General features: G+C 59.0%; 1 protein-coding gene across 4 annotated transcripts in view; it reads right to left on the bottom strand.

Annotated features, from left to right (window-relative positions):
* The window catches only part of TMEM184B (transmembrane protein 184B), a 37,548-nt gene extending 29,130 nt beyond the window's left edge, over window positions 1-8,418 (bottom strand). Inside the window, exon 1 of one of the 4 annotated variants that reach the window (XM_051961947.1) lies at window positions 8,303-8,418. The gene's annotated coding sequence lies outside the window, so the exon portion shown is untranslated. Of the gene's footprint in view, window positions 1-7,286; window positions 7,388-7,979; window positions 8,117-8,302 lie in introns of those variants that run through there. The other 3 variants (XM_051961946.1, XM_051961951.1, XM_051961948.1) reach the window with 3 other exon arrangements.
* Between the last annotated feature and the right edge of the window lie 524 nt (window positions 8,419-8,942).

Consider the following 8,942-nt stretch of genomic DNA (forward strand, 5'->3'; position numbering starts at 1 on the left):
GTAAATCGTGACCCTGAGGACTGAGTCCTGAGTGCCAGAGTGGCGGCACTCGGGGGCCTCCCTGGAGGCCGGCCGGTCTTGGAGGGTGGGGCCGAGGGAGACCCGCAGGGAGCAGAAGCCTGCCCGCCCTGCCCCCAGGCTGTCAAGGGCAGCTCTTCCTTCTGGCCCCAGCTCCCAGAGGAGCCCTTCCCTCTGATCAGGACCCCCTCCTTACCCTGAGGCAGCGCCCCCCCTACCCCCCGGTTAGGCCCAGGGGTCCTGCCCCTTTTTGTACCCTCAGAGCTTGGCACAGGGCCTGAGGAGTCGGTGAATGAGCGCTTTCCCACCCATCGGTTCCTGGGCCCGCTCTTGGGGAGAAGGCGTAGAGTGAATGGAGAATGCCTCAGAGTCTGGGGTCTGGGCTAGGGTCCCCACTGGCCAGCCCCAAAGCCCACTTTGGCTAATGGCCGGTCCACTCTGTGGCCCCTGGCCGGGCCCTGTTAGCTGGGATTCCCAGAAGAAGGGGAGCCTGGCCCGTGGCAACCCGCCCCTGCTCCATCCACAGCACCCCACACCCCCAACCCCCCCCGGCCCCAGGCTTCAGGGAAATGCAAAATCCCGGGCCCATGAACGTCCCTAGTTGATTCTGGGGAGGCAGGATGGTGAGTGGGACCCGTGGGGAGGCCGCTGGCCAGTGAGGCGCCAATGATGCTGCCCGAAGGACCGAGCACCCCCTCCCAGATGCGCCCCGGCCCGGCTCGGGCAGCTCCCGGGCCTGATCTCCGGCCCACCCGGCCTAGCCTCTTCCTCCCGGCTCTATTTCTGTCCAGGCCCCAAAGCCTTTTAGCCTCAGCTCTGCCCCCGCGTCCCCCCAGCTGCCCAGTCTCATCAGGTCTCCGCCACAATACCCTGGCATCCGTCTGTCTCTTCACTCCCAGGGCCGCACCCTCACTCAGGGCCACTCGTCTGCAGGGCTGGAAGTGCCCCCCAGGGAGCTTCCTGCTCCGGGCCCTTCCCCTTCAAGAGGTCCTGCACAGCTGTCATCATAACCTCCCGAAGGGTCAGTCTGAGCGTGGCACTCCCTGCTCGGCAAACTCCGCAGCCTGGCATGGAAGGGGGGGTTCCATAGCCTGGCACAGGGGGCTCCCCACATCCTAGCAGCAGCACTGTCCTCCACAGCCTGGCACGGGGTGGGCGAGCCTGTTGCCATGCCTAGAGGTGCCCCCTTGGCCGAGGGTTTCTGGCCTTTCCAGCCCAGTTTCCTGAATTCTCACAGGCAGGTGGGGCTCCTGCGGCCGCCCCCCCCTACCCACCCAGGAACGATGCCAGTTTCTCTTTAAAACCATCCTCCCACTGTCGCAGACCCAGCGGCCCCCGATCCACGCCGAGTCTCCCCGGGGCGTGTTTGTGGGCTGTTTACGGGCGTGCGGTGGATCCATGCAGGCGGAGGGACCAAGTTCCCCATGGGAGAGGTGAGAGTCGGAGCCGGGGCCAGAGGCGCCAGGGGAGGACCCCCCCCCCTGCAGATCCTGCAGCCGCCCTCCCAGGCCCAGCTCGGATGCCCCTTCCTCTAGGCCAGGCCAGGGAGGGTCTCATCAGACATTGGGCAGCTCCCTACTGCACCGAGTACGTGACGCTGTCTGGTGGGCCACTTGCTTTATCTTATTGTCCTATTGTATTTCGTGAGAGCAGATCTGGCGTCCTATCCAAACCGGGACGAGCGGGCTCCGAGGCCCCTCCAGCTTTCAAGCCAGAATCCTATGAAGCCGCCTGAGTTTTCTGGGCCTCAGTTTCCCCATCTGTAAAAAGAGGGAGCTGGAGGGGCGGTCTCGAGGTCCTCTGATTCCAGGCCCGGCACAGAGCTGCACATGCAGGAGGCCCTTAACGTGGGCCCAAGAGGTCCCACGGAGAGCTGATGGGAATCGTCCCAGCAACCTAACACCCACTCGGGCTGCGGGACCCCAAGACCCCTGTTCTCCAAGGAGTGAGAGGGGAAGAAAGCCCCAGCTGCGCAGAAGTCCCTCTTTGGGAGATGGGAGGGTGGGCAGCACCCCGCACAAAGAGACAGAGACAAGGGGGACCCTCGCAGAAGCCAGGAAGAGAGAAGGCTGAGATCTGGGGTGTCCATGCGGACCACCAAGCGCAGAGAAAGGGGAGGGGGCCCCGTGAGCCTCAGAGCCGAGAACTCGGGGTGAACAGCAAGAGGGGAGTGGGCATTCTGTGTCTCGGGACAGGCGGCTTGGGCGACTGGGTTAACACCTCGAGCCCCAGTGTCTGCGGTGGAATGCGACGGGGAACCCCCCCCTTCCAAAAAGGCGGCTGTGACCCCCACTCCCGACAGCCTGCAGCCTCACCCACCACTCCTGGGAGTGAGATGTCACGCCCTTCCAGGCAGGAGCTCTCCCTTCCCATTTCCGCCACGTCCAGGAAGCGCCCGTCTAGAAAACTTCCTTTGCCCGGTGGGAATCCCACTTCTAAGCCGGGCCCTGCACAGCCTTGGGGGGCGGGGGAGGGACCCGGACCAGCACTTTGGACACTGGCTTGTTCTCATGAACCATTTCAGGACACGCCAGTGCCCTGACTGAGTGTGTGGACGCTGATGATACACCCACTGGCTCGCTGCACAAGTATTTGCCACCACTGTGTACGGGGCACGGGGCCAGCTTCAGCCTGGTGGGGGCAGGAAGCAGAGACCAAGAGACAGTGTAGGTGTCTGGTCCAGCCCCATCATTCCCCCTGACTAGTCACTGAGACGAGGCTGAGCGAGAAATCTGATCTTCCCGTGTCCTTGGGAAGGAGAGTGACTTTGTCTGCAGCACGCTGACAGACTGGGCTGGAAGTGAGGCATCCCATCACTGGCCTCTGCAACAGCGAGGAGACCACAAGGCAGCCCGGGTCCCCTCACTTCCTTTCCCACTGACCTTTCCCTCCCCTTCCCACCCACCAGACAGAGGTGATGCTTTCTGGAACGAGTCCAAGCCATGGCCGTGGTGGGTCACCCAGCAGCCTGTGGGCCCCGTGTAAGCAAAAACTTATCAAGCATCTCCCCCACACAAGGGGCAGAGAGAGGCTGGCCACCCACGGGCTCTGGTCCAGGCTGGGCAGGACCGGAGCACCACGGAGGCCCCCTCGGGCTCTGTGTGTCAGGGACCGTCAGCCCTAATGAGAAAGGTCTAGCAGAATGAAACACTCCGCAGTCAGAGAGACCACCAATCGAGGAGACTTGGGACAGAGGATTTCCTGAATGGGGTCCTCCTGGAGGTTATCTCCCTCAAACAGGGCTCTTCAAGGATTAAAAAAAAAAAGTAGAGACAAAAATAACAGGAGCTCAAGTGATAAGAAGGAGGGGAAAGACGTGAGGAGCAAAAAGGAGAGAAAAAGAGAACAGATCCTAGAGGAAGAGAGGAGAACCTATTTCTTTGACCTCTTTTCTCTTCCTGCCCTTCTTTTATTAATCCAAGCGAGTGGACCAAGAGGTCAAGGAAGGGATGTTCAGAAGCCATCTATCACTGACCGCTGGCCCCAGAGGATCTGGGCCTGGAAATAGAAGGCACCCCACGGCAGTGATTCACCCCATTTCATATCACTTGTGGGATATCTGGGAGTCTCAAAGGAAGACAGAACGTTTAGGGGGAAATGTAGCATTTTTCTAAGTAAAATTAAGGGATGAAGGAAAAGACTTGTATCAGGGGCCATGATGCTCCCTCCAGAGAGTCCTCAGTCCATGAAGGGGATCTGGTCAGGAGGAGCTTGGGCCTGGGAAGCGGAACCAGGGGCCGGGGCCTTCGCACACCTGTCCGATGGCCACTAGGGCCTGGACGGCGGCTCTCCTCGGTGCCGCAGGGCGCCAGGAGCCAGCGGCTCCTCCCAGGCGAGGCCTCCGGGGTCTACTCTGAAGGATGCAGCAGCCGCAGAAGCTGAAGCCCTGAAACGGGCCGAAAATTTCCAAGGTGGAAATGGGGACAAGAGCTATTTCCCAATAGATAAGTGCGCAAAGCACGGAAATCACAAGAAGGTCTGCTCCAAATGAAGAATCCGAGCAACGCCGACCCAGGGCCGCCAAGCCCTCGCCTCCCACCCATCAGCTCCGTGAAGAGGAAAGCGGCAATTGCTGGAGCGGCTGTGGGGAGGCAGGCTGCGAGCCGGTCCCAGCCTTCTGGAAACCACTTGGAAGTCTACTGGAGAAGTCATGACCCTGGGATGCCAGTAAGAGGAGGAAGAGGAGAGGGAGGAAGAGGAGGGGAAGAGGAGGTCAGAGACCCGCGTGAAAAACCACTTCTAGTACCCATTATGTGATGGGCGCTCATAGCTGGGGAATGGCCAAACAAACTGAGGGAGAAGGATGTGCTCATTGTCTCCCTTAATCTGTAAATTCCAGGTCTTCTTTTGTATGCAAGTACTGGAACAAAGTCAACACTTACTCAACCTTGGCTGGCTGATGACCTCAGAGGGGCGTTTGATAATGATAAACCACAAAGGATTTGGGGAAACTTTATGAAAGATCCTAGGAAAGACCCATTGGGGATGCATCACCGCCTGCGACAGCAGATTTCTTCAGATGTGTTGTCTTTGCTGAGTTGTTTTTTTCTCTTCCTCTTAAAGTGAGAATTTGCTCAGGGGATCCCCCACCTCCAAATGTGGAGGGAAGCCGGACTGAAAGACTTCAGAACTCTGCCCAGCCCGATGAGCAGGGAGTGGGACTTCCAAGGACCTCCGGCCTCCTTCTCTGCAGGGCGAGGGGCCTGCAGTGTGTTGGCCAAGGGAGTGATCTGTTGCCAACGAGGACCGAGGTACAGAATCCTGGGAACTGGCCCCGGTATAAGGGAAAGGCAATGATTGAGAGTTTCAAAAATTCACCTTTGTCAAATCGACTGTGTGGTGAGCACGTGGGACAGGAAAAGGCATATTAATTACTGCAAAGATTGATCAAGAGGCCTGTCCTTAAACGCCAGGAATTTACCACACTATAAATTAGGATTCTGTGGAAGAATAAGGACATGGGCAGTTATTTAGGTTTCAAAACAATTAAGAGGCCTCCTCCTACCTTCCACCCCAGGGAATTCCCTGCGTGGAGGGCAAAGGGCCCGGCTGACTCTCCTGGTCACAAACATGAAAACACAATCCAAGGAGGAGCAGCCACGTCTTCCTGATTCTTTACAAAGGTGAGGGTTCATGGGAGCGTATCACTGCATACAACTGCAGATTTCTTAAAATGTGTTGATTGTCTCTGCTGAGTAGTTGTTGCTTTCTCTCCCTCTTACCAAAAAACAAAAAAAAACAATTTTTCAAGAGACAGGTCTCTAAGAAGAGAAGAACCTACAGGGAGAAATCCAGGTGATATTTTTTAAAAAACTCAACCCTATTATCTTTTAAAAAGAGAAGCCGCTCCATCCAGGACAGTAAGAGATAGGCCAAAAGTAAAACATTTCCAGGAAGCCTCTGTCTTTCCAGGTCTTTCCAGTCCAAGAGATCAAGAAAAAAGTCTCCTTGAAAAAACCAGGGCCTCCAACCTAGGCAGAGCTCCTCCTGAAAGCTGCTAGGAGACCGAGAGAGGGGAGGGATCACAACTAACAACTCGGATTTCCAGGTAGCACAAATAGTACCATCCCTCCTGTCCTGGGAAAAGAGAAGCTCAGGAGGGAGACTCGAGGCTGCCTTCCGAGGGGCTCTTGGTCTCAGGCAGCCTCGCACAGATGCCCGCCGGTCACCTCTCTCCCAAATGACCCACTCGAGGGAGGCCACAGCCCCCAAGACCCCAGCCCAGCGGCCTCAGCCAAGACTGCTCCATAGCACGCCTCCGGCGCCGCCAGGCCAGGCCAAGAGTACTCGGTGGGGAGCCAGAAGCGCTGGTTTCGGGTCTCTCCCCTTTTCTAGCTACTTTTCTACCCCAGGTACCACCTTTCCAGGTCTCATTTCTTCATCTGTGATAGAAGGACTGAGCCACACAACCTCTGAGCACACAAACATCCAATTGGTGAAAAGCAAAGGGCCAGGGAAGGCAGCTTGTGGGAAGCTATAAACACCAGGTAGCAGAGGCCTTCCCTCTGAGACCAAGCCATCCACCGGGCAGGTGCAGCGCGAGCTTATTTGCCTGCCTGCCTGCCTAGATCCCGGCCCCTGGGGGCCCCCAGCCTCTCAGCGACTGCAGAAAGCACACCATCCAACCAATACTGGATGACTGTACCTGGCACAGGGGTACGTGCCAGCAGCCCTCCCGATGCCCCAGGCCCACACGAGGGGCTGCGTGCCTGGTCCCGGCCACAGGAGGTGGGCTTTTTAACGTACATCCCAACGTGAAGCGGCCCCTCCCATCCACGCCCGGCTCTCCCAGAGCCCCCGAGCTGAGGCGGCGGGCTCCCGTCTACACCTGTGCCTCCCCACAAGCAGCCAAGACGTGCACAACTGAGAGCAGCCTGGACCGGCTGCGAGCCGAGCCTGGACCGGCTGCGAGCCGAGGCTGGACAGACAGACCCATCGATCGGGTCCTGCCAAACTGGTCAACATCTCAGAGCTCCCCACCCCGAAACAACGTGAAATGGTGAGATTACATCGGCTCTCCTACCACGGATGTGAACCAAAAGATCCCAGGGAAGGACCTCGGCTTATATACGTTCATAATGTGTCTTAAACCCCAGGTTGGAAAACAGAAGTTGTAGCTACTTACAGGAAAGTACATGCAGAGGCCCAGAGTGAAGCGGCACAAGGACCAGTTACATAAACGGGAGCCCCTGGGCTCCTCTGCCTCCCTCCCACCGCACCACGGATCCCCCTGCACAAGGAACCGGGAGAAGGGCTTCTCCTCCGGGGCTCCCAAGGCGGGCTCCCGCAGCTGAGGTGGATCCAAGGGGTCTCCTCTCCCTCCCCATCTTACCCAGAAGAGCTCTGGGCCACGAGGGACCGCTGGGTTGGGAGCGGCGGGGACACCTTTTACCTACAGTCAGGTGCCAGGGAAGGAGTCTCCCCCGGGAGCAGCGCGGTGCTTGGGGGATACAGCAGACACTTAATAAAGGATTCTTGAACCAAACGATGGGGGGCTGCTTCTGGGGCCTCCGTGGAGCTTGAATGGGGGGGAGCTGGGCTGACGCCCCCAATCCCACCCTCACTCACTGTGTGACCAGACTCCTCAATCACTCAGCCCGTTTCCTCAGTTTCCTCCTCCGGCCAGCTGGCTTATATAACATGGCCGTGAGAACCAAACGAGAGCCCTGAACGCCCAGACGGGGGGCTGCACCCCGCCACAGGGGGTCTAAGGTTAGGGGTCCGAGCAGGACAGTTGGAAGACCTGGATTCAAAGTCCACTTCCATACCTGGGAGAGTTTCAGCCGGTTCTGCAAAGGAGTGGGTGGGAGGGAGCACGAACCTCTAGCCCTCTTACTACAGACCCGAAGTCACAGGTCGCCCCCTCTAGTCCTCGGTTTCCCTATCTGCAAAATGGGATCCTTCCAGCTCCAAACCTCGGATACGGAATCCCGGAGGACCACGCCGGGCTCTTGGATACCCTCCCACTCACCTAGCCACCCACTCCCTCGCCAGGATCCCGCCTCCCCCCACCTGGCCCCCTCTCGCTCACCCCGCCCCCCTGCCCATCACTCAGCCCTCGGGACACCTCCACGGGGAGCGCCAATGGCACAAGGGGCCGGACCATCACGCCACGCCACGTCGCGCCCTCGGCAGGCGGGGGAGAGGTCACGCACCCACCCCCGAAGCCCGGGACCCGGGCACAGAACGGGAGCGGCGGGGGATTAGGACGGAGCCGGGGGAAAAGGAGGGGGAGCCAGAACGGAGCCGGCGGGGCAGGGCGCGGGATTAGAACGGAGCGGGCGGGACAGGGAGGGGGATTAGAACGGAGCGAGAACGGCCAGGAGGGCGGGGGGCACATCTCCTCCTCCTCCCGGCCCCGCCCCCTCGGCCCCCCAGTCCTCCGGCCCCGGGGTCTCCCTAGCCGGCCCCAAGGGCCCGCGCTCCCTCGCTCTCCCCGCCGGCCGAGAGGCGGCAGTTACCTCAGGAGCCCATGGCGGGCCGTAGGGGCGGCGGCGGCTGGAGCCCGAATCTCTCTGGTGCCGTGCAGCCGCCGGGCCGAGATGACTGGAACGGCGCCGGGAGTCGCTGAGGAGGCGCGCAAGCGCACTGGGTCGCCGCCGCCACCGCCGCCGGGGGATGGGAGGGGGAGGGAGGGAGAGGAGGGGGAGGAGCTTCGGAGGGGCGGGGCGAACTGAGTGAGCTCACCCGCCGCGCCTTAAAGAGACAGCGCTCCCCTTCAACCTCTCCGCCGCCCTTTTTTCCTTTTCCCCTTCTCTTGCTCTTTTCTTTTTCTTTTTCTTACCTCCTTTGCGCTTATCTTTTCCTTCTCTTCTGTCTGGTTTTCTCTTCCAATTTTCTCTTCTTTTCCTCCTTTCCTGTCTGTTTTCTTCTCCTGATCTTTTCTCTCCCCCCTCTTCCTCCTCCCTCCTCCCTCCTCCTCCTCTTCCTCCTCCTTTTTCTCCTCCTCCTCCTCCTCCGCGCCCTCTTCTTGGCTCGCTCCTAGCTCATTCCCTAGCCCTACCCTACCCTACCCCGCCCCCATCCAGCGGCCCTGAAACTGACTTTGATTAGGTCCCCCCTTCCCTTCCTTCACATGGTCTCATTGGAGCCTGGAGAGAAATTCGGACATTTTCATTCCCATTTTACAGATAAAGAAAACGAGACTCAGAGAAGGGTTGGACCACGGGAAAGGTCACAAAGCTGGCAAATGGCGGGAATAGAACGTGAAGACTCGGGACTCCAAGATCACCAGGGACTCCTCTGACCCTGATTCTGGGCCGGTCACTTGACCTTTGTTGACCTCAGTTTCCTCACCTATAGAATGGGAATGATAATAATAGCACCTACTTTCCAAGGTTGAAGTGAGAGAATAATCATTGTAAAGCGCTTCGCGGTGGCACACAGTAGGTCCTGCCCTACATGTTAGCTCTGACCATCATCAT

Source organism: Antechinus flavipes, chromosome 5, assembly GCF_016432865.1.
Source record: "Antechinus flavipes isolate AdamAnt ecotype Samford, QLD, Australia chromosome 5, AdamAnt_v2, whole genome shotgun sequence".
NCBI lineage: Eukaryota > Metazoa > Chordata > Mammalia > Dasyuromorphia > Dasyuridae > Antechinus > Antechinus flavipes.